The following is a 24,413-nucleotide window of genomic DNA, read 5'->3' on the forward strand; positions in this document are numbered from 1 at the left end:
GGATTATTGCTATTATAAACCTTAATCAATGGTTTATAACAGCAATAATGTGGTCCTTTCTTTTAATGGTAAGTAGTGCGGCATGAGCAGCCTGCTTGGAAATATTTTCGGTCTGGCTGATAAGACAAAAAAAGCAGGCGTTAAAAGCCTCCAACTCTAAATGCCTCCAGGGAGGAGAAAAGGCCCAGGGAGGTCACCCAGGGAGAGGTGGGATGGGATGGGATGGGATGGGATGGGATGGGGATGAGGATCAGGATGGGATGGGATGGGATGGGATGGGATGGGGATATGGGATGGGATGGGATGGGATAGGGATAGGGATATGGGATGGGATGGGGATGGGGATGGGATGGGATGGGATGGGATGGGATGGGATGGGATGGGATGGGGATATGGGATGGGATGGGATGGGATAGGGATAGGGATATGGGATGGGATGGGGATGGGGATGGGATGGGATGGGATGGGATGGGATGGGATGGGATGGGATGGGATGGGATGGGGATGAGGATCAGGATGGGGTGGGATGGCCTCTGGTGAGGAGTGACCCTTAGTGGAGCAGTGAGGATGCTGCCCAGGGAGCAGGAAGGAAGGAGCCATTGCCAGGTGTGATGCAACCAGCACCTGCCAGAGTTTCCATCACATGCAGGGACCCCCGGCCACTTTCCTGAAGAATAAGAACCCAGGCTCTGCGAGGAGATGAGGAAGAAGCCAGTGATGGTGCTGGAGGAGCTCCCAACCTGTGGGGTTTGTTGCTGTGCCTGGGGCCGGGTGAGGCACCCCTGGTGTCCACAGACCCCTCTGCAGAGGGACAAGCAAGCACCCTTGGTCTGCTTCCTTCTTGTGCCGTGCTGTGCATCCCTCGGAGAGCAACCTGTGGTGATATAGCAATATATCAGTGTCCTTCCAGAAGGCTTTAAGGACTGCTCCCCGTCCTGAGCAAGTGGAGCTGAACCGAAGGCTGCTGCTTTGCTAACTGCATGCTCAGCACTCCCAGAAATCCCTCCCTGGACCAAGGCTCAGCTCTCAGCCCCGTGCAGGGAATTATCCCTGCTTCTGCTGTGAGCGGCCACGGGCTCGGCCCCTCTGCCTTCGCCTCAAAGCTCCTGCAGAGCAGGGGAGCTCCCAGGAGAGCAGCACGGCCTGGCCAAGGAGCGAGCTCTGATTATGCCCTGGCTTTAAGGGAGTTTTTCTCCTGTGCTCGAGATTTTTATGGATCCTCAGCTGGTTCTCAATCCCTGCTCTTCTCTCTGCGCTCCCGTGGCTAAGCTGGCTGCGGCTGCAGGAGCAGGCACCGTCCCATCTCAGGGAAGGTGAAGCCACGAGATGTTTGGGGTTTTGGCTGGCTTGGGCCAGTCCCTGCCATCCAACATCCCCTCCACATGGTTCTCTCCTCCCTCGTGTGTCCGTGTCCCTCGGAGAGCAGGGGCTGGTCCGTGATGCTTCTCCCTTCGCTTTTTTTCGGAAGAAGGCTGCACTGGAATAAATTGGAAAGTTTACTTCATGTAGCATGGAAATAAAAAAGCTCATTCAGAAAGTTAATGATTTATTTTATAGTTTCATTATCAGGGTCACATTACTCAATAGCATTTCAAACATGTCATTTGTACAAACTATGGTAATTAAAATTTATAACGTACTTCATCAGCGGCATATGAATCTTTTAGCCAGCACTCTGCTGTCATATAAACAGTGTAATTTCAGCTGCAATTCACCCTTTATTGGCTCTCATTTGTGATTTAACAGCCATCAATGACTGTGCTATAAAGAATAAATTAACCATCCGTAAACCTTATGATGACAGGGACAGTCAAACAGACTTAAACTGCCTCCACCAGGCTCTGGTTAGCCAACAGGGATCAGGCGAGGGCGGTGCCGGCACGAAGGCTGCTCCTGGCCCCGGGGTGCTGAGCACGCTGCAGCTTTTGGGGTGCACCAGAACCTCCCCAGGGGGCTGCTGCCCCCCTGCCAGCACTGCCCTGCTCACAGGAGGACTTCCAGCTGCTGGTGGGGAGCTCCTGATTCAAGATCTGCTCCCTGATGCTCTTGCTCCGGAGATGTGTTCCCAAGAGCTGCTGCATCCCTGCACCTCCTGCTGCAGCCATCCTGCCTGCTCCTCCCAGTGCTCCCAGTGCTCCCAGTGCTCCCAGTGCTCCCAGTGCTCCCGGCAGCCAGCCTCATGTGGGCAGAAGGGTAAGGGATGGGCAGCTCAAACCCCAAGCCCAGCAGCTCCGGCCCAGGCCAGCTTTATGGATTTGAGAGCAAATCCACCACGAGCGATTTCTTAATCGGGGGCTCCTTGCAGCCGACAATTATCCCGCAGCTTATTTGTGCCCATCTTTTGCAGAGGGAGCAATACGTTTTAATGGGATCCCTCCTATGCTTAGAGCTGACACTGTACAAAGCTAATAAATGATATGGATTGGATTTGTTACTGAGACATCTCCAAGGAGCCTGGGTCATACAGGCCAATAAAATTGGCCTCATAAATTTACCCTGACACACAGGATTACTCCAGCATTGCTGAGGTCACCTTCTCACACTGATTTATTGCCAGCCCATGGGTTAATAATACTGTTTACGGGGTTGTTGTTTTCCCCTACACGTAGCAGATATTAATCAGCACGTCCGTGCCTTTTCGGCGCTCTGTGGGCGGGTGCAGCGCCGGGGAGACGTGGGGTGAGGACATGGTGGGGAGGGCGAGCTTGATTTATTTTCTAGGCCAGACTTTTTGTGTTTAAAAAACCTTCCGAAAGACCTCCGCAGGAGGAGCGAGACCTCCCCATCAGCGAGTCCCGAGGGCAAGGAGGAGGCACCGGGGGCGTTTTTGGCCGTTCCCATCCCTGGCACGGTGCGTTGTGCTTGTGCAGCACACACCGACCCCTGTGGGAGCACTGGAAAGCGTTGCCCAAATTTCTGCTCCATCCAAACACACCGGCAGTATGTAAAAGCCAGACAGCCCCCGGGACACCCCCATCCGTACGTCCCTGTGCCCGTGTGTCCATGTGTCCGTGTGTCTGTCCCTGCCCGGTGACATTCCCGGGAGCTTTCCCCGTCCCCTTCTCCAGCACCAGGAGCGGCTCCGTGCGCTCGGCAGCCGAGACCCGGGGCAGGCAGCCTCGCTCCTGCTGCTTCGTGTTATTTTCATCCTGCCCTAATAGGAGGGGACAGGTGAGATGTGCTTCAAAACACTGTAATCATATTTTAAATGGAAATGAAATGTGTGAATTAAATGTAAATTACGGCAGAATGGAAGGACAATCACTATTAGTTAAGGTCTGACACCTATTTTTGCAGACCTTTCCTAAATGCCACAACTTGTTTCTCCGCACTTGTGACGAGGACTTGTAATTACGTGGCAGCTGCTCCTGCAGCCGGGCGGGCGGCGGGTACCGAGGGGGGCCGGCGTACTTCAAGCAGCGATGGGCTGCTCGTTGGTGCTGCGAAATTATGAAGCAGCAATGATATTTTTATTCGGGACCCATGAAAATAAACCTTGGTGTTTTCCCCCCTGAAAAGGTGAAGCGGTAATACAAAAGGACGTTTTTATAGAGTCAATTTATTTAAGGGTTCCCCCATTTGCTTTTATATTGGAAAAATATGTGCCCTGCCAATGAGCCAAAATTTCTTCTTTATCTTTAATCTCTGCCCCACCTCCCCTGAGCCTCTGGCTGTTCCCACAGCCCCGCGGTGCCTCGCAGCCTCCCAGCGAAGCCTCGTTTGATTTTTCTTGATGGGAAGCACCCAAAGCCCCTCGCCAGCCATGGCACGGGGTGGTGCACAGGGACTGCCCCTGGGGATGCTGCAAAGCCAGGCAGCAGGCAGGGATTTGCTCCTGGGGATGGGGATCTCCCACAGCGGGGTCAGAAGTGGCACTTTGGGGCCGGGGTACAAAGGGGCAGCATCCCTGCCTGGGAGGAGTTGGTCGCAATACTGAGACAACTCGTGCACCCGTCCTTGGGTGGCATCTTCATGATTCAGATTTCCTCCTGTGCCCAGTGTCCTGCCTGTCCCCCCGTAAGGATAAAACATTTACTGATCCCATCACCACTGGGGTGGCTGTGGGAAGTTTTCAGCAAGAAAAAAAAAAAGGAGCAGCCCTGTCCCAAGGAAGCTGAAAGCTAAGCGCTGATTTAACCTGCTGGTAGTACCCGCGGCTACTTGGCAAGTTTTTGATTTTCTAAGTACTGGACAGCAAATAGTCAAATGGAATCTGAGAGCTCTGAGACCCTGAACATATTGTCCAGGACATTTTGCTCTGATGTGTATGAGCTTAGGTGAGGAAACGCCTGGCTCTGGGCATCACGGGGGGCGTGCAAATGTCATTTTACGCACTCGCAGACATTTAGCCACACTCGCAGACATTCAGCCACACTCCAGCAGCAGGGCTGGAGCAAGAAACAGGTTTTATTCATTTCTCAGGTTGCCCTTCCCCTTTTCAAAGCAGAAGATTATTTGCACTTAATTTCTTGCCATGCTGTACAATCCCATACATCATCCTGGGTTGGGATAATCACAACATTTAATTCCAGTTTCAATAGTTCTTACAGATATATATATATGGTACATTGAAACAAAATGCGTTTTGAAATGGAAAAAAACCCTATGCCATTTAATTCCTAAAAGGTCAAACTGAAATGCTTTGGCCTTATCGAAATGATTTTCTCCTTTGATTTTTCTTTCCAAATGCAATTTCATCAAAATCAGTGCATTTCCGCAAATGTTTCACCTTTGGTGAAATGGCATCCTCTGACAGGGAAGGGCTTGGTGTGGAAGCTCCTGACCAGCTCTTGAGGCTGCCGGCAGGAGAGGAGCAGACAGGAGTGAGCCTGGGGCTGGCCCCGTGGACACCGAGCTGTGCCAAGCTGTGCCGGGCTGTGCCAGGCGTGATGCCGCGGTGCCCCTCGCCCCCCTGCCCGGACCACTGCAGGACGCGTGGCTGCGATGTGCCAGAAATTCAGAGAGAGGTTTGCAAGAAGTCAAGACACAAACCAACGCAGGGCAGAGGGGGAAGCAGCAGCTAACTATGGGCAGAAGAGCCCGGGGGTTGCATGGACAGCACTGCCATGAGAGCGAGCACGCACCAAGCCGCAAAGCTTTGCACCACGGACAAGCACCAGGCAGGACTTTTTCAAACCGAGCCGTTCTGGCTGGAAACCAGCAGCGAGGAGCCCTGGTGAGGGCTTTTTCCAGAGCTGCAGTGCCCGGCCACTTGTGACATGAGCACAGAGCTCAGCCTGTGCCCACGCACCGAGCGGGCTGGGGCCGTGTGCCAGGGCTGGCAGCGGCACGGCACCGACCCCTGGCACGGCCACAAGAGCTGGGCCAGCGATGGGACGAGGGGATGAGGGCGATGGGATGAAGGGGAAATGGCTCTCATTCCTATCAGGTGATTCACCGCCCTGGCCTGCGCCGAGTCCTCCCTCCTCCCTGAGCATGCGGGGAGGATCCAGAGCCTTCCTGCCTGTTTTTACAAAGCTTGCAGCATTGTCAGGAAGGAAAGGGTACCATCTGGTTAGCCCTTGTTTACTGCACACCCTGCCAGTTTGAGCTTATTAATCATATTTACCCAAGTATCTTAATTACTCCCTGTCTAGCGACTTGCCTTGCACTCAGCTGTTGACCCGCTCCCCTCCCCTCTCCCTCGCTCTTTTTTCCCCCTTCTTTTTAATTCCGTTCTATCATTAATCACAGGAGCGGCGTGGGCAGAGGAATCCGCGGCTCGCCTCACACCGCCGTGGTGCCGCGTTCACCGTGGCTGGGCCAGAGCTCACCGCCAGCCCCTGGAAAACTGCAGCACGGCCAAATGCAATCGGGTGCCCAGGACCCCATGGGAGACCTGTGCCCAGCTTGGGTGCTGCTGGGTGCTGCTGGGGTCCCTCCCTGCCGTGCCGGGGCTCACCAAGCCGGGGCTGGCGGAGGGCGTGAGCGCACGGCGAGGAGCCACCATTAAGGATGGTAATTTGTTGATCCAGGCTCTCCCGGCGCTCCAGCGCGAGAGTGGCACCGTTTTCTTTACGACCTCATAAAGTCACAGCCGAGAGGCCGATTTGGAAAACAAACTGCCTCAGGTTGACAGATAATTAGATACAGGGGACATATTATACGCCTTTGCATATAAATGCGCTCTGAAGCACGTTGGTTCATCAGAAGTTTAGGCTACAGGAGGAGCAGGTAGTCCTGGCACATCAGGATATATGCCCCGGTGCCGCCTGGAGACGACGGCTCCATTTTATGGCCCTTTCAGCTCCCCCGTTTGCTGTGTGCTGTGAGCGAGGCTGATTTTTGGAGGCCGAGCTGCCTGGTTCGGTTCGGGCTGGGTTGTTCCTGGGCAGCCCCGCGAGCTTCCCCCTTCCCCTGAGACGGGGCTGGCGCTTTGCATCTTGGATTTTATGCTCCCGTGCTTGCAGCAGGGAGGAGTGGCTGAGCGGGGATTCATTACTATTATTACTATTTTTGTGTTCCTATATCATGTCCAAACCTCACTCTTCCCGCGAGCGAGCCCGCTGAGAACAGCGGAGCAATTCGGGGCTGCCACGGCCCTTGTATTTATTCGGCAATTCGGCATCCTGCTCTCCCAGCCCCCGAACCACGAGGTTCCAGATATTAAAACAAAACAAAACAGTTGGGGTTCCTTTTATGCACTTCAAGATTTAAGGTGCCATCCAGCCGGGTTGTCAAGCTCTCAGGGTTTGCTTTTCCAAATGGAAGCCAAGATCCCTGCACGACCACGCGTCCTGCTGGGGGTGTTTGCAGAGCAGAACCCTGCCGTGAAGGATGTGACCAAATTCTGTACACATTTTGCATGTACCTCTGCCCTCCCTTTTCAGAGGTTTCTCCCCTTCCAGATCGGCTCAGCCCCACACTCAGGTAGCCTCTCTTTCCCAGCTCCCCCCCTACATCTCCCTCTATTTTTGGGGGGAGGCAGAAAATGTCAATTAAACGGCCATGTTCCCAAGGAAAGCTTCATTATCAATCATTCTCCCCCAGAAAGGGAAAATAAAAATGTGTGTGGGAAAGATAAAGCTGTCAGAAAAGGAAAGGGAAAAAAACATCCAACCCTGAACCCCCAGCAGCCCCCATGGAAGGAGGCGATATAAATAGAGTCGCTGTCACTTTGATGAATTAGATCTTTTGTTAATTAGGATACATTGATTTAAGGGTTGTCCAACCAGATAGACCTCTCTCCCTTCCCTTCCCTCACAAACTGCAGCCCAGGGTGGCGGCAGTGCATCCTCACCCTGCCTCTCCCTGCCTCCTGCTTCAATTCCCTGTTTCCACTTCTGCGTCAGAAGGGAGCCTGGGCAAATCCTCCCCGGTGACGTGGCAGAGCCAAGGCTCGAGCGTGCCTTTGGTGGGCAAAACGCCGGCGAGGTGAACCGTGGGGTGTTTCTGGCCAGGATTTATTGTGGCTGGGAGCTGTGATGGGGTCCAGCCCCATTTTCAGCTAGGGATTAAGCAGGAGCCTTGCTTGGGGTGCAGGAGCCAGCCAGGCCAGGCAGAGCGAAGCACCCGTGCCATTTGGGGAACATCAGCCACGGAGGGTTTGCACAGGGTGAGTCAAGATCAGGGCTCCAAAAAAAAACCACCCTGTCATCTGCAGCTGAGGCTGCGTCTCCAAGTGCACGTGGGCGCTGCGTCAGCAGCACGTGGAACAGCCAGAATTCAGCAGGTGGCACAACGCAGGGCCCCGCGTGCCTTCCCTGAGCTGCTCTGGGGGGCTGCGGAGCCCTGGGCACTGCGATCATGTCCCCCTTGTGCCCTTTGTGAACTGGTGGCCCCTGGTTTTGGCCCCAACAGCAGCTCTGGGCTCAGGTGGGCCCTGGCTTTGTGCTCCTTGCACCCGCGACCTCTCCTGCTCCTCCCCGCGGCCCCTCGGCAGCTCTCCGGGCTTTGCAGGTTTCTCTGTGCCTCCTGTCGTCACTCGAGCACCAGCGAGTCCGAGGGAGAGAGGGGAGAAAAAGTGCTGTGCTGTGTGGATTATTGTGTGTTTGTCATCTGGAATGGTATAAGCTGTAGGTACAGCATCTCCCAGCGGTGATTTATGGCCCCTGTCAGGCAGCACCAGCGCTTTGTCTGCTGTAGCGTGGAGGATGAATGCGGCGCTGTCAGCACGGGCAGGGCAGTCTTTCTCTCGCTCTGCTCCGCACACTCGCTCCCCATTTCACGCCACTGAACATAAACAATCTTTTGTAAACCTGACAGTCACACTTGCTTCTTTGGAAACATAAAGCAGGAATGTATGACTCGGCTTTCATTACCCAATTTCCTGGGCTGTGCAGAGAGCTCTCTCCAGGAAGACGGGGAAGGGGAGACCCCAGAGGGCTGGAGAGATCCCAAAAAAGGTACAGGAAAGGGCTGCACCCCCCTGCAGGTGGATCCCAGCACCCACCAAGAACACCCGTGCCCTCGTACATGCTCTGCACCATGATTCACGCACGGATTTCCCACCACAGCTCTGGCACCAAGGTGCCCGCTGCAGGCAGCGGCTCTGCCTTCCCGGAGCAATGCTCATCACCAGCCTCAGTTTTTGCCCAACATCTTCCTTCCTCAAGCAGAAAATTTAACAGCAGCGTAACGCCGGGACCACAGCCTGCTCGGTAATGGGCTCCCATGTGCCCACCAGATGTAACAGCCTTACAAAAGCTAATGCGCTGTTACTGCTATTAAGGGTAATTGTAATAATCCTTTATCCGGAAAGAGCCCAAAGCTCTCTGGTCAGCCCCAGCTTTTCCCGAAGCCAGAGTTCAGGAGGCACAGTGGGAAATGGGGAGAAAGGCGGGGGCAGAGCCAGCCGAGGAGCCCTCCCCAGCCCCAGGGGCCCCAAAATGAGGAGCTCTGCATCAGCCTGCCACAGGTGAGGCAGGATTGCTCCCAGCACCTGGGGCTACCCCAGGGTGCAGGTGAGGTTCCCAGCCTTGGTGTGAGCTGTGATGAGCTGTGATGAGTGCCAGGAGTGGGAGCACGCAGGGTGGTGGGGCTCGAAGCACTGCTGGGGATGTGCGCGCTCACCAGCAGTGTGCAGAGCCCCTCGGTGATGGGTAGCGGGGAGGTTCAGGCACTGGCATAAAGCACAGTGGATTTAAAACCTGCCAAGAGGCAGCGTAAATGCTGTTGATCTTGTGGATGCTGCAAAAGGTCTGAGGAGCAGGGTCCGGCCCAATCCTGCTGCGATTTACTGCTCCTGCGCTGAGCGAGAGGGCGAAACTCACACGGAGAGCCCTGCAGCCAGGCCACTTGTCCCCGTGCCAGCAGGGACACCGAGAGGCACAGCTCCTCGGCAAGGTGGGAGGAAGCAGGGATAAATGGCAAAGAGGAAGGAGCTGCAGCCCCATGGGCCCTCCTGGCTCCCGAACTGCCAGCGCCTGGCATTGCCTGCTCGAGGTGCGCACCGTGCCTTGCCTCGCCTCGCCTCGCCGCCGTGTTTCGCAGCAGCAGCTGCAGCCGTGCCAGGAACATCTCTTCCCTGACACTCTCCTCCTGATCCCGGCCCTGGTGCTCCCCTTCTCTCCTCTCTAATCCTTCCTTGTGACTTTGGGATCAGGGACGCCAGGCAGGAGGTGCGGCAGAGGAGGGAAATCGCTCGCAAATCCTTTGCTGTTTTCCTTTCCAGATGGTTTGGTTTGGAAGTTCTTCCGTGTAAGCCTGAGCGCTGAGTCCTGAACATCTGCTGAGGAGGAGCCCGCTCAGTGTAAATGCAGAGAGGCTGCTGGAAGGGCACATTTCGGGAGGGTTTCAGGCTCCTGGTGTGGCTCACCCAGCAGCAGCCCATGGCAGTGGCTGTAGCTGTGCCAAGGACACCTAGAGCTTAGGGAGACGCACCCTTTAAAAAAAAAAAAACAAAACAGTTGCATAAATCTGAAGAAGCAAACAAGCTGGTTTCTTACTTTGTGGCCTTTTCAATGAGTTTAAAAACAATTATTTATACTCGTGAGCACAATCAAGTAGCTGTTTTAGTGGCAGCACCGCCTCCGTGCTTTTAGCTGCTGAGAGCGCCTGCATTAGCGGCCGGGCCGGCTGGGGCTGACCGTGCTGGAGGCCTGCAGGAACCACAGAAAATATGAGTAACCAGTTCAAGGGATCAGGGAGAGGAAAGGAAACTTTCCTGGCAGGTTGCTGCTCCGGGCTTGCTGTCGGCTCAGGGGTGACTCGTTGTTGCCACGACCTCATGGAGAGTGCCCGTGTTTGTGCAAGGGCTGCCGGGTTCGTCGGGAGCTTCCTGCGGGAGGGATGAACCCGGAGCCGCGCCAAAAGTGGCACCAAATCATTCATGCACAAGCAGGAATAATTGCGACAGCAGACGATGTATAAAGAAAAAAGGAAAAAAAAAAGGCTGGGGAAGCCTGAGAGATGCTCGGCACCCGGTGCAGGCGCTGGGCTGGGGGCTGACGTTTGACTCCTGCCTCCTCCTGTCCTGCTGCCAACACACAAGAGACCCCAAACCATGGGGGTCCCCCCAAAAGCTCTTCAGCAATGGTTCCAATGACCTCTGAGCAAGCTCTGCCCTTCATCCAACCTGCCCCAGCACATGCATTTGGGTGTCCATAAGCACATGTGGATGTGCACGCTCATCTTGGAGTGTGTGAGAAGCAAATCCAAGGTCCCCCTCTTGCACTGTGCGGGGAGAGATGTGTAAACCACCAGCGTGGGCTGGATTTCTTCCTTTTCGACTCCGACCCATAGATTTTAATAAGAGAAACCTGCTACAGCACGGCAATCTTGCTATGGTGAGAGCAGAATTAGACAGCCAAGCCAATTGACAGGGCATCTCTTACACTTTACGCAGGATTTTAATTTTAATGAACCCGCAGTGGTTGCAAGGTTACATCTTCAAATCCATTTCACCCTCCTCCCGTCACACCATAATCATAAATAGCGCTGGCTTTAGAGAGGTGTTGTGTTTAATTGAAAGTTCACTCGCAGCTTCCATCAATTTGCTTTCCTGTCCCCTACAAACAACCTATCATTTCAGTTAAGGACAAAACCAGAAATTTTATGGAAAACAAGCTGCTTGCAGAGAAATGATAATTAGGTGACTGTTTTGGAGGCCAGAACACTAAACAACAATTCAATTATGTCGTTCTCTGCTCTTTTTTCATAACAAAATAATTGTTGGTGTATGGGAACTACTGAAAAAAGATGGGACCAGCTGATTTTTGTGGTGATAAGTGCAGCTGGGAACAGAGGGTCCCAGGCCCCATTAAACACCACATGGACTTTGCTGCTACTTTGAAGAAATTTTAGAGGGAAAATACACATTGGAAAAAAAAAAAAAAAAGTGGAAAATTGTTTAGCCCTTTCCACCTAATTTGACCTCCTTTCTCCTTCCCAGAGACAAAATAGAAACCAGACAGGATTTGGGAAAGCTGAGGGAAGGGGAAAAAAACTATTAAAAAAAAAAAGATTTTCCCTGAAATAAATACGCTGATGTGCTGCCTTTGTGCTGCACAAACACAGAGCCACAGACGCACGCAGATACCCACACCTCGGCCCCGCACCAGGGACAAAGCCTCTTGCCCAACACTTCTGCTGGAAAAAAATCCAGCCTTTAGTTACAGGGGAAATGTTTCCGTCGCACAGGTGGAGGACACAGAGAGAGAAAGCAGCAAACTCTGGGCTGGGCTCCCTCTAAGGACCAGTGCCACCACCCCCGGCACAGCCCCTCCTTGGTCAAGCTAAAAGGCAGAGCCAGGCCAGACGCTTCTAAGAGATGAACAAGCTTAAGGAGATGAACGAGGTTTTTGCTCTCATAATTTAGCCTCTGGTGCTTGGAGTGTTCAAGCATATTTCAGACGGAATCGACATCCTAGGAGGAGCAAGGCAGGATACAGAGCAGCAAGATTTAGCTAACGTATAACCTGCACCCGCCTCGATCCCCAGCCAGGTAGTGATGGAAGTGCCTCGCACATCGTGTGCCTGCAGGTAGGGTGAGCTTGCTGTAAGTGTACAAACAACCCCAAAGTCAACCAGCTGCTACCAAACTACAAAGAAAACCATCGCAGTGCATTCCTGCAATACCATGATCCCAGGCTGAGCCGTGCCATGCCACGTGCTGTCCATTCGCCTTTGTGTGCTGGAGTCATGCTGGTTTAGCTGCAAAACTGAACCCACGTGGAAAACCAAATACTGGGCACTGAACTTTCTTAGAAGAAAATGGCACGTGCATGCTTGAGATCGCATCCAGGGCCTCGTAACTCTACCAAGGGGTGGCTTCAGCTCCTGCCAGCTACACCCTGCTTGGGTAAAACCCCTTCCAGCTTATTGCAACTCCTCTCGAGTTTTAATGTTGTTTCCTTGTGCTAAAGGATCCCTCCTAAGCTGTGCCCATCCCGGCTGGCATCATTTCCCCCCGTCCCACTCGGGGTGAGCACACTTATTTCCACAGGGAGCATTGATTATTTTTCCTGCAGCTGCACTTGCTGTGCACAGGAGTTATGGGGCTTTCCACACCTGCGAGAGAAACATTATCCTCAGCCTTCAAGGGTGAAGTATCCTATATTTAGTTGGACTAAATAATGATTCTTCTCTATCTTTCATATCAGGATTTAAGAGCACCCTGGAGCTACAAAGTTTATTAGAACCCATAAGAAGAACTGTACCATAAACGGGACAACCGTGGCCATAAACCTGCACCTTGAAGTTGTAACAAATCCTGGGATGTTGAAGTAGGACACGGTCTTGTCTCAGTCAGCAGAAAGAAAAAGAAAAAAAAAAGGAAAGAAAAAAGGAGAAATGCAAACTTAAGCAGAAAAGAGGCCTGGAAATACAGAGGAGAAGAAAGGGAAAAAATAATAAAGAAAAGCACGCTGCTTGCATAGCCCTCTCAGCAGGAGCCCTGGGAGAGGCGCCCACATGATAAAACACAGCTCGGGTTAATGGGGAGAGAGCAAGGGGCGCCCGTGGGCGGAGAGGGCCGAGCGGGTGGGAGGCAGGAGGTGCGCGGTGCTGCTGGGTGGTGGGATGCTCACGCTGACTGCTCCTCATGGCCCACTGCCAACAGCACGAGGGGACAAAATCACAGAGACTGGGGGCAGAGGCACGGCCCCAACATGTGCTGGAAATGGGCTGGGGGTCCTCGTCCCCTCTGTGCCACCCCACAGCCCCTGGGACCCCGGGCGCATCATGCAGCCACTCCGTGCTTCTCCACTGGGCTTCCCCTCCTCAGCTCTCCTATCTTGTCACTCTTTCATCTCCAATTTCCTTTCCTTGGTACCCAAAATAACCTCATTCTCAACCTCCCTGCTCCCTCCATTTCTACCCCTACCCATGCCCGGGGGCTGAAGCATCGTGGTTCAAACACCTCCTGCCCTCTGTGGCCACCGCGGCCGCGTGAGCCCAGGACCCAGCTCTGGGCTGCAGAGCCAGAGAGAGCCCGTCCCTCCCCGCCAGCCCTCACTCTTTGTCACATTGGGTTATTTTTGCTGCTGTTGAATAGATTAAATGACAGAGGGCTTTTTTTTTAAAGTAATTGAGTTTTATTTTGGAGAGGGAAAAATGGAGAGCTAAGTGGGAAAAGGAGAGAGATAGGAATAAACCACACATCTTTTTATATAGGATCCACAGTTAATTCTTAATTAGAACTGACAGATGCTTCTCCCATAATCCTATTCCCAACATGTTCTGTTTGCTTTGTTTGGCGCTGCATGATACATGGTGGCATCGTAATGACCTTTTGCAACTCGTCCTGGAAGTGTTATTGGCACTCCAATGATTTATTGCATGTTCCAGTTGATTACTGGGCCATTTGTCAACATTTTTTTTCGCTCTCCATAAACCTGTCTCCTGTGTCACAGACATTCGCTAGCATGAAAATTTAAACAAATACAGTGTGCGGCTCGCAGGCAGCGTCTGACTCCTACTCCAGGCTTCCAGCACAAATTCATTCTGGCCTCAGCAAGCGTTTAAACTTTGCAACGCTCGAGGACGAGGCGCTGCCTGTAGAGTGCATCAGACAATGGGAGACCTGGGCATTGCTTTGAGAGTCTTATTTTAGAAAGCTATCTCCGGGTGATCCATGCTACTTGCTCAATTGTTTATTGGCGTTTTGGTACCACTTATGGGAATGTGGGAAAATCAGTACTGGAATTAACCACCAAAATAATTATCCTTAAAATGACTGCCTGAGGATAGGCTGTGTTCTCCTCCGCAATTACCACCACAGATTTTTTGCAGCAGGGAGAGGAGCTGGTGAGAGGAGCAGGGCAAGGGGCTGGGGGTGCTGGGGGCTACCCTGGGGCTGTGCAAGCCCCCCGACCCCACACATCTGGAAGCACAGCCCAGGGCAACTAAAGCCTTGCTACAGAAAGGAGGCTTTTGGGACAACTGCAGAGCAGACATCACTCAGCTCAGTAATGCTATTTTGAGTAGATAGGTTAGGGATCGGGGAGGGGATGGGATTCAGACTGACCAGAATTCTAAGGCCAAAAATGCAATTATTATGGCCTGGAAAGGGACAGATTCCCTCGTGCCGATGAAGTCCCAGGTCCCCAGGGCACCCTGAAATGGCTGCCACGAAGGGAAGCACCCAGAGCCACCTGATTTAAAAACCCTGGCCCGTCACTAAACGGGATGTAGTGGCTGTTACAGTGGCCTGGAGCATCTGCACTGCATTTCGAGGAAGCTTTTCCAGGCACTCGTATAAATCACCGCTCCTTGCTGCAGTAAAGGAAAGGTATTGTTTCACTGCTGTGACATCAATGCAGGCCACATAAATAATTTTTTATTAAGTGTGCAGTGCCCTGTAAAAATACACACACAATTTGAGGATACTGCAGAGCGAATGCAGAAGCACGGCCAGCTCTAAATAGTCTTTGCTGTGCAGAAGAAGCTGGGATGAGAAAGGAAACTCGCCGGGGTGGGGAGAGGGGTGGCTGGGTCTTTTTCCAATTCCAGCTCAGATCGGCATGTAATGTATGGCTTAATTTCCTCTCAAATTAGACACTTGATAAAAAAAGTTATTATATCTGTCAAGTTGCCAGTGCTTTTTATGAGTGTGATAAACTAAGAACCACTGCTTTACAAACCTTGATAGGATGTTTCAGTACCTGGAAAACAATTTTATTGCAGCCTGGACTACTAACAAATTGCAAATACTGATTAAGCCATAAAGTTACAACAACATTAAAAAATAATGAGAGGTTATTGCACAGGGGGAAGGCTCTTAAGCAGCGGATGCAGCCGCCCGTTCTCCATGGTGCACGGTAACAGGCCGACCTGCAAAGTGCATTTCCCCAGCACTGCTTCCCCATCCGCCGCCCCGAGCGGGGAGCCCGGCTGCGTGCAGGTGTGGGGGTGGCTGACGGGAGCCGTGTGGCTTCTTCCCTCTGTGGCCACGCTGGGAATCCCCCTACAAGCTTTTGTTTATATCCGTACCCTGCGTTTTTCTGACCAGGGGGATTTGAAGTCCCCTTTGCACAGGGACGCTGCCAGGGCCTGGCTGTGGCACAGATCTCAGTGGGCAGATCTGTTTGGAGAAGCCTCCCAGGAACAAAGGGCAAGCAAGGCTCTCCTGGTTGCTTGACCATGGCCACCACAGGCCCCTGTCCACCGGAGGATTGCCCCTCAAACAGGAGCAGGGCGCTTTGGGCCTGTAAAGGCCCAGCGCAGCCTCCCCAAATGGCTGCGCCCCCGTGCTAGCACTCTGACACTCATCTCCATCCAACTCAGCTTTGAGCAGGAGCTGAGCTCCTGAATACCAAACAGCCTGGCTCCCAGATCTCCCGGTGCCTCAGTTTCCTATCTATAAAACTAAAGTCAGAGCACAACAGGGTGGGGACAGGCAGAGGCCGTGCCGAGGGCTCGGGGTCTTCCTAAACCCTGCAGGCCTGTGCTGGCGGGCAGGGGGATGCGCTGCCTTTCCTAACCAGAACTGAAATATCAGGCCGTGGGGGAACTTTGGGGCAATTTTTCCTTCTGAGAGCCAGCACTGGTCACCAGCAGTGGGTAAAGGGGGAAAACCCAGACGTCAGCCCCCTGCCTGCTGCCCCCACCCCGCCTTCTGCTGCATCCGACCCCCCGCCGCACAGCTCTGCAAACACGAGCGTGTTTGAACAAGGCTCTCATAATGATTGTTTGGACAGAGACTAGACTGCCAAAACCTCCCGGGGAGCCGGAGAGAAATTCCTGCCGGGAAGCTCCTCCGGCGGCCGGGCCCTGTGCAGAGCTGCTGGGGTTTGTAAGCAGAGCACGGCCGTGTTTCAGCGGGCTACCAAAGGCCATCGGACTGTGGTGAGATTTGGGGATAAAGCACACCAAGAGCCTTCCCCAGGCTGTGGCAGAAGGCAGGGTGAGATGTGCCAGCAAGACAAAACGATCGCCCTAAATGTCAGTGAAATATATGCCTCTGAAGTTTGTTGGGTACCTGGGGGTCTGTGTGGATGAGGGGTAATACACACACTTAAATTTCTATCAGCATTTCTTTAGCCGTGCACTCTCTTGTGACAAGAGCTGGCCAAACTCTTCAGAGTGAGCAATTTATCTGATTAATTTAACCCTCTGATATTCTCCTTTTTAACCAGATCTGGGCTATCTGTGAAGGTCTGTTATCTCTGATTCACCAGTTTGTGGTAAAGAGCCCTTCCTGCGGTCCTGTCTCAGCCCGGCGGCTCCCCAGGAACATTTGCTCTCCCTGCTGCCCTTCAAGTCTCACCATTCAGAGCGTGCAACTGGTGACCTCAATCACACGGAACTGGTTTTGGTCTCTGATTAATAACTCGGCTGTACGAAGGCCAATGGCAATATGAACTCCTGCACGGCAGGGACATCACAAGGACAATACAAATCACCTCTCGGCTCTCTTGCTTTGTCAACCCTCCCAGAGCAGAACCGCTTCCAAACTGGGGCATTTCCACAGTGAAAGCCCACACCTGCATGTCAGACCTGGCCCCTGCTCACAAGCACCCCGTCCATTACCAGCCCTTGTGCCAGGATTGATGATCCACTTCACAAACACCTGAAGAAAAGTTGCAGTAGAGGGCTATGAATGCAGTGGCATCACAAAACCACTCCAAATTCAAGCTAATATTCACCCTTCTTCTCTTTCCCACCATCTGCTGAGCTGTGCTCGCTATGCAGGTGCTTTGAAAGTCCCTCAGCCTGGGAGGACGCAAGGCAGGCTCAGCTGGGACTTCACACCTGGCAGATCCTCCTAATGGCATTTTTGCCCTGCAGCAGCCTGCCTTCTGCAGCCCAAGGTCCTCGGGCATGTGTCCTTTCTCCCTGCTCCTGAAGAGCAAACTTTGCAGCTCTTCCTCCCTCCGGCTCTGTTCAGGGCCGTGCCCAGTTGCCGCACTGCCGTGATGATGCTGCGACTACAAGTATTTAGGGTTCTTGACAATAAGGTGGATTCCTAAAGTTGATTAAAACATACCCACTACAGAAATTAACTGACAGAGGTGAAGCAATCAAGCAGGCATGTGCACCCCTGCCTCCAAGCAGGACTTCTGCAAGCCTGGGTGGCAGCAGAAAGCAGCCGAGTGCTCTCGCTGTGCTTCTTGGTGCCCTGCAGAGATGCTTGAACAGCTCCAAGAGCAGGCTCGTTCCCTGACGGCATCCGAGCTAATGACTGCTGCCTGCTAACAGAGCCCATCAGCACGGATGCAGCCCTGCACAGATGCAGGACACTGGTGCTGGTGCCAGGGCTGCAAGCATCGCCACCAGCCTCCGTGTCCCCACGTGTCCCTTGCCCTGAGAGGCACCCAAATATTGCTCAGCAAGCCCCTTGTTATCCAACCCAGCCAAATTATGGTCAACCTCCCGTGCTCTCCGTGCTCGATCAAGTGCAGAAAATTCCCTTTTTTTTGCACAATTTTTTGCAGGGCTCCTCTCATTGATGTGACAGCCCTGACCGAGCACCCTGCCTGGCAAACAGAGCCTTGAATCCTTGAGCCTGGGACTGCCAGCGAGCCGCGCGTCCCCCGCGCCGCCCCGTCTCGCACGTCCCTAAGGTGAGCCTGGCTGTGACTGGCACCCTATGGAAATCCGCGCTGCTTGTGAGCGTGATCTAAAAGCGTTTGCTTATGCACACACAGAACTGGCATTTTGCTAGATTTAGGGAAGTAAGCAAGACGTATTTGTCTGCGGAGGCTTTGCACCTTCGGCAATTATGTCTGCAGTCTGGAAAACAACAGCAGCAGGGTTGCAGCGGGGAGGGGAAAAAATTCTATCATGTCAGAATAATGAGATCTGTGATTTCAGCACTTACTGGGTCAGAGTCACACACAGTGTGTTATCTGTAATGCTTTCCTCTGACATTCAGGAAAATTGCATTTATGCAGAGGACACAAGGCACTGAAGCACAGGACTCTGCCGGTCCCCAGCCCGGGGATGCTCTGCCCCAGGCCCCTGGGCTCCCTGGCATCCCTTGGGGGGGGTGGGCAGGCACGCAGCCCCCAGCCCTCAATGAGACACAGCAGAATGCTTTCTGCAGCCCTGGGTGTCTGGGATTTTGGGGGTCTGCCTTTTTTTTTTGATAAAGAACAACCGATCTTCTAAACCAGAAACCTGCCATGAGGGAGCACTGCCCCGGCTGCACTCGAGCACTGTCACAAGGGGGCTCGGGCTCACAGCCCCCAGCACTGGCCATGAAGTCAATCAGAAATTCTTTTCCAGAGAGGACATCGCTTTGTGCTAACGATCTGAGCCCTCAGACCATTCGAGGCCTCGGACTAGGAGCTGCAGAGTGATTAACAGTGGCATGGGCTTTTTGCTCCTTAATTCTCCTTCATGCTTCTCATCATCCAGGGGCTTCATCCAGCTTTTGATTTTTGTCTTTTTGCCCCCCCTTCTTTCTTTTTCTCCTTCCAGTGCAGGAAGAAAACCATACATAGATTAAAAAGATCTTGTTTTCCAGCTGTTAAAGATAGTTTGAAATGCAGCCTGCGCCAATACCCGGGATCAAACCTCCCACTGTGGGAGAGGCCGCTCCAGCCCCAGGCCAGATCTGAATTTTGCCAATAGCTCCTACATTTACAGTTTTCCTTGAGGGCTTGCATTACAGGCCACAGAGCTCTCACAGTCAGGATCTGGAGTTTGTCTTGGACCTGCTCTGCAAAAGCGTGGGGCTGCCTCCGCCGGCCGACGTTTCTGGACAGTTCCTATGAAAAACACCGAGGAGGGAGGAGGAGGAGGAGCAGGGGAGCTCCCCTTCATCCCCCTTCTCCTAGGAGTCTCCCGGGAAGGACCCCGCAGGAAGGACGTGAAGCCTTCCTCATCCCACCTCGGCCCTGTGCTAAAAGGGCCCCTTTGCTTTCCGAGCTGCGCCCGAAGCCCCCCGGCTCGGCTTGGTGGGCTCCAGGAGCTGAACAGACAGTGGTTTCCCACCGTGACCAGGAGCAAGTCCCCGCGGCTGCTTTTTTCCAGTGATGGAAGCGTCTAACAGTGATATAAAATGCTCTCGTTCGTCCGGCTGCTGATCTTTTGGGCAATTATTTGGAAGTAATGAAAGTGAATGCATGACATTTAAAAAAAGAAACTCCGCTGTCAGCAGGAAAGCTGCCACATTCCTCCTGCACCTCGGAGAATACGCTTAGCTTGAAATAATGTTCATTTTAGCAGAGTTGTAAATTACAAGCGTGTTAGGGTCTTGTGGGATTTATTACCATTTGGAAGGAGGTTATAGGCCTTGCGCTGTTGCTGCTGCATCTGGTGCATGCTACAGAGCAACCACAGAGCAAAATTTGGAGGCAAAAGAAAGCACCTTTTATAGCTCATCTCTGGTGGCTTGTATTGCTAGCATTACACATGCACACACACACCAACTTCAGCAGTAAAGAGGAAGGATTTCGAAATCCGTTTCCCCAGTTGCTCGCTGTAATTGATCCGCCGTTATTAATACCGACGACAAAACCTCGCCGGGCGCCGCTGCAGGGAGCGCGGCCGGCGGCCCCTGACCCACGGGCTGCTGGCCGTGGGGAGCGGGGCTGCAGCCCTCCTCTGGGACGGCTGTTTAATTTTCTCAGGTTTATGTTCTTTTTTTCATCGCAGGTGTTTCATAAAAATGCAGCCGTGGACCTGGCAGGAAGCAATAAGCTCGAGCTTCCTCTGCATGAACCGAAGGGATTTCTTCCTCCCTTCTGGCAAGGCTGGGGTTCTGCTAATGTAAGATGAATGCTCTTCAATCCTGACCCCACTGTCTTCAGTCTGTAAATGCCGAAGGGTCACCTTTTGTCCATGCTATTAGTGATTAATTAATCTCGGTGTTTATTTGATCCATCCCTCTGCGAGAATTTCTGCACCAAGGTGTTTTGATTCCCGTCTCTCCCTCCCTCTCAGGCACTGTGCCCCACCAGAGCCCAGCGATTCCCCTTGGTGCCCGGGAGGAACCAGGACTCACTGCCCCAAGTTGTTGCTACACAGCCTCCAAAATGTGCCAGGGACAGGCGGGCCCCAGGAACACAATGTGCCCGTCCTAGGAGAGCAAACCACGGGGCTGGGGACCCGGCAGGGCAGCTGGGAAGTGTCCGAGCACAGTGGCTCCAAAGAACCACGGACTTGTGTCATGGTTTGGGTTGGAAGGGACCTTAAAGATCATCTAACTCCAGAATTTGCATCTAACTGCGCAATTTGGTGTGGGCATCAGTGGGCCTCAAAGGGGGAGCTAGGGAGGGTGCTTGGCACCCCTGGGGTGCCAAATCTCCGGGAGAGCTTCAGCTCCTGGTCCCGTTCCAGCTCACCAATGGTTTCCCAGTCCAGGGAGGGGATTTTCTTAGATCGTGAGCTCTCCCCCCCGCATCTGTTTATCTCCGTGAATCCCATTAATCATGTTCTGTGCCTGGACAGCTTATAACACCACATCCATCCTCTAAGAGCTGTTATCGTACACCCCGAAGATCTGTCAGATAAATAGCCAGGTCAGCTGCAGCTGTTCCAATATCCTGAAGAAATCAGATTTATCATTTTAGATTAAAAAAAAAAAAAAAAACCCACACAGGCACACGCACCAGAGCCCCCCCACCCCACCAGCAGGCTGGCTGGGAAGCTGTGTTTCTTGGCCCTGCGCGAGTCCTGCTGCTGCTGCCTTCCATCTGCAGCCCTGTGATAAATGGCTGCAGGGTGCCAGGTACAGTTCAATGTTGAAAAATCCCAATATGTGACTTAGGCATCTCATCGCAAGTCATTAATCTAAAGGGAGGCCGGTGCCAGGACAAGGCTCTCCCTCACTCCATCGTCAGCTGGACCTGCTCAGCGCAGCGGCTGCCAGAGGCAGGGAGGAGGGAGGGGAAGGCCCCTGCCATTTTCCACTCACAGGAGGAGCGCTCCGCGGGCCGTTAACCCTCTCTGCAGCCCAGAACCATGCCCTGAAGCCCTGGCCAGGCCGCACACAGAGAATTCAAGCCTCTCCATCTGACCCTGGAGTGGTGGGAGAGCTCCGTGCCCACCCGCTGCTTTCCAGGGAAGCGCTGCTCCTGCCTGCGCTCCCTCTCCGTGTGCCTGACATGGGGGAAAACTGGCATCGAGGGAGCATCCCGAGCCCACCTCCAGCAGCAGGGCTCTGCCTGCACCCTGCTTTCCAGGGACTCCCACCAGTCCTTTTTATCCGGGTGCCTGAAAACCTGCAGGAGCTCCGGCGAGTCACCCAGGGCCCCGTCAGGCGCAGGCGATGCTCCGGCTCTCCGGCAGCCCCCGTCCTCGCTCTCGCTGGGGAGCCCAGCATCCTGCCAAGGTGCCTCTCCTCCCCTCCGCACCAGTCACATCCCGAGCCGCGTGCCTGGTGCCAAATTGAGTTGTAGCCGTGAATTATTTAGAAGCATCAGTGGAATATTGTTGTATCAGTAACGCAGACTATCAGTTTGTGGCCTTGGGGCTGCCTCAGTTACACACTCCATCACTATTTTCTCTCATGAATAATGTAGGAGCGGAATTACTCTGCATGTAGAGAATTCATACCCTGAGAAAACAAGGTTGCTCCAAAATTAATTTTCCGTACTAAAAGAGCGACAGAAAATCAATTAATCGCATATTATTCTATACGGAGACAGAGTAAGGGAAACAGCGAAAATGGCTGTAGCTATACATCAGCAAATGCTGTATTGGCAGAGTGCTTTGCAGGGCTGTGAGTTACAGCCAGCTACAAAGAAGGTAAATATATTCCGCCCCAGAGAGCCCTCGAACATCAGACCGGAGCTCCGAGCAGAGCCAGCTGGGCGCCCCCGCTCCCCGCCGTGTGCTCCCAGCGCCCGGCTCCTTCCTTGGTCCTGCCGCTAGCGGGCTCAGGATCCCACCGAGGGGGCTCCTCGACAGCCGAGGGCTTCCCACAGCAGCCCGGCCCTGGAGGAGGAGGCAGCCCGGAGGCCTCTCAGGTGCTCGCATCGGCGCTCGCCTCGCCTGGATGGCGGCAGGAGGTCGGAGATCTCAGCAGAATTGAGGCCCTGCTCCTGCGCATCGTGAGGGCTCGAGGTGGAGGAGTTAAGGCTGGCTCCGTTCCTGCCTCCAGCACCGACCCGCCACGCTGCTCTGGGAAACAGCTTCACTTTTATCCGCTTCATACGAACCGTAACCGGCCATTTTAGAAGGGAGCTGAGAAACTTAATTAATATTTAAAATTGCTTTGAGTCTCGCAGCAAGGCATCGTACTCTCTGAAGATCTCGAAGTGCTTCTCGAGAGGAGTGAATGCTGCGGAGCCAGAGGCAAAGGCAGGGATGGGGGCAGGCAGCCAGGGGCAGCCCGGGAGCAGGGGAATTTTTACCCCTCCAGGCACAGCCCCTGCAGCACCCCGGGGACACGGAGCTTGCTCCCAGCAGCTGCATGGAAGCTGCTCCGCCGAGTTGGGCTGATTTCTTCTCCTCAACACCCACCAAAGATGACCCAGAGGCCAGCTACAGAAACACCTAAGGACAGGCTGCAATGATACCCTGACCCGTGTCTGTTCCACTGCCTAGTCAGTTTTGATTAATAACATTCATCGGCTTAACAAATGGTATCGTAATTAAGGGATGAGAAATTACGAGGCTGACCTCCAAAGAGCTCAAAATATCAACAGCTTCTTCAGGAATAAAACTCAAAACCAAGCTGATCCACAATGAAGACTGGCTATTTTTTACCGCAGCAAATTATTTTCCCTGGGTACCCTGTTCTTTTGTCGTCTCCTAGAATAGGTACGCCTTAAGGGTCATCACCCAGCGGAGATCATTCCTCCAGCACAGAACCTCTCAAAGCGTGCACAACGGCAACAGCAATGGCATCTCCAAGTGCCAGTGTAGGGGATACAAACCAGTGCGTCTCCTGGACTGAATTTACAGGGACTTTTTTTTAGTACTATTAAGCAGGAAATTTGAAGAAGCAACCCTCTGCAGCTCTACCAACACGGCCTTTGATTTCACCCTCTCTGGACGTGTCTCAACATCCATGGCAGGAGCCAGTGGCCAGCAGCAAGTAAGAGAAGTGGCTGGGTGACACCTAGGAGATCTGCCACGGAGCAAGCCCTTCTCTCACTAAACCAAAGGGCAGGATTTTCTCTCCCTTTCTCCAAATCCCAAACACCAACAAGGATAAAAACAAAACCACGTATTTTGTGTTACAACCCAGCAATCGCACCCTTTGGCTTCGGTGTTCACCGCAATCCACATCTCTACCCACTAGGCAGCGTGTTTGCTTCTACCTTGGGAGTCAGAAATGGCTTTCCACCTTCAAGAGGAGGTGCACACACAAGTGTGAGGGTGTGTGTGTGTGTGTGTGTTCACACTCATTGGCACTACCACGAGCCATTCACATAGGAGCTGACCCCACGTGTGCTGCACGGCGGAGCAGGAGGTGCGTGCGTGCGTGCACCCACACGTGCACGAGCCACCAGCAACAAGCGACCCCGAGCACCTGCAGAGGCCTCCCCGGCCCCTTTGACGAGCCCGTCACCCCCTGCTCCCTCCGTGAATGATTTACCTTCTGCTCTGCACAGGCACAAAGGTTCCCCGCGCGCCGAGAGCAGCTCGGTGGGTATGGAAGTGTTTAAGGAGTGTCTGCGAGTCCCCCAGCCGGAGCAGACATGAAAGGGAAGATGCTGCGTGTGATTTATTGCGTGCTGAGCAATCTGACAGTCATACTGTTTGAAACCGCTGTCCTCTGGCTTCATCCCGGCGAGGGGATGGCTCGGATTAATGCTGCGGGGGAGGAGGAGATTTATGGTGCTACAAAGGCGGCCGCTGCCTCGGCCGCAGCTGCCCGCGCCCCCAGCCCCCCGCCAGATGTGCGGCAGGGGAAGAGCTGCTCCGGAGGGTGCACGCGGATCCCAAGCCCTGGACTCCGCAGATGTTTATTGATTTAGAAATCCAGCCTTTCAAGAAGCTCCTCGGAGCACAGAGCGGTGGCTGCTCCCCCAGTCGCCGGCCCTTGGGGCTGACCGACCTCACCCTCACACGGCGTTGCCCACCGCCTTCATCGGCCCTGATTTACCGTGGGCAAACCTTCCCTCCCCGGGCAT

At 53.5% G+C, this 24,413-nt stretch overlaps 1 protein-coding gene across 5 annotated transcripts in view; it reads right to left on the bottom strand.

The window, feature by feature from the left end:
- Positions 1–435: 435 nt before the first annotated feature.
- The window catches only part of KCNU1 (potassium calcium-activated channel subfamily U member 1), a 202,777-nt gene continuing 178,799 nt past the window's right edge, over positions 436–24,413 (bottom strand). For 3 of the 5 annotated variants that reach the window (XM_068662331.1, XM_068662326.1, XM_068662328.1), the window contains one exon: positions 436–1,477. The gene's annotated coding sequence lies outside the window, so the exon portion shown is untranslated. Of the gene's footprint in view, positions 1,478–7,378; positions 9,824–24,413 lie in introns of those variants that run through there. The other 2 variants (XM_068662330.1, XM_068662332.1) reach the window with 2 other exon arrangements.

The sequence above is a fragment of the Anas acuta genome, chromosome 27 (genome assembly GCF_963932015.1).
Source record: "Anas acuta chromosome 27, bAnaAcu1.1, whole genome shotgun sequence".
NCBI classification, from domain to species: domain Eukaryota; kingdom Metazoa; phylum Chordata; class Aves; order Anseriformes; family Anatidae; genus Anas; species Anas acuta.